This window comes from Ostrea edulis, chromosome 1, assembly GCF_947568905.1.
Source record: "Ostrea edulis chromosome 1, xbOstEdul1.1, whole genome shotgun sequence".
Classification (NCBI taxonomy): Eukaryota; Metazoa; Mollusca; class Bivalvia; order Ostreida; family Ostreidae; genus Ostrea; species Ostrea edulis.
In genome coordinates, this window is record NC_079164.1 from 79,570,756 (window position 1) to 79,571,589 (window position 834).

At 37.8% G+C, this 834-nt stretch overlaps 1 pseudogene; it reads right to left on the minus strand.

Annotated features, from left to right (window-relative positions):
* The window catches only part of LOC130048192 (uncharacterized), a 2,016-nt pseudogene extending 1,643 nt beyond the window's left edge, over nt 1–373 (minus strand).
* Nucleotides 374–834: the final 461 nt, after the last annotated feature.

Consider the following 834-nt stretch of genomic DNA (forward strand, 5'->3'; position numbering starts at 1 on the left):
ACTCCGCCAACTTTCTGACTTTCTGACGATTTTTAACTAATTCAATACCTTCGGTGATGCTGCTTTTTGCGGACTCCACTCCGTCGTTATTTCCGCAGTTCAAATGCTCTTTAGCTTCTTTCAACTTAGTTAGCACGCGTGCCTCGTGTTTATAGTGGTTCTCGTTTCCCCTTTTCCGAAAAACGTAATGTTCATTCAGATTGTCTTCTATCTTACTAATTTGAGACGCTGATATCTGTTGAATATTTTGCTGGAACGCGGATAGTCGGCTGTCTATCATATCTTGCAGATTGTTTAATAATTCAGATTGCTGGTGTGATACAACTCTACTCACTTCTTCCGAAATGGAATTTTCCACCTGCCTGGCGTCCATGGTCAAAACTCGACTTGCTCGGGCTAGCGTGCTCTAGAAAGTGACCACTTAATAATACCCCTACAATAATCGAACACGTTTATCAAATACCGAACTCTCATTGGCTTTTACCTACATAACAACTGAAGCTTAGTAACAGGACACTTCCGTAGTACCGTTTACATGTCGTTAAGACAATTATTTTTCGCTATACTACGTAACGCGAAAAAATCTTATTCACTAGATGAAATCCCGCACAAGCGCGGGAAATCAGAATCAAATAATAATGAATAGAGGATATTTTTTTCTTATGTGTGCTTGAATTGTTGCGCACAGGAATTGATTGAACGATATTTTTAATTCAAACAAATTTAAGAACAATTTTTTAATAATTGCGCGCATTAGTTATGCTGTATTTATCGACAGCATATACAGTAAATAAAACCTGATTATTAGTCACTTGGAACTCCAAATTATGGATC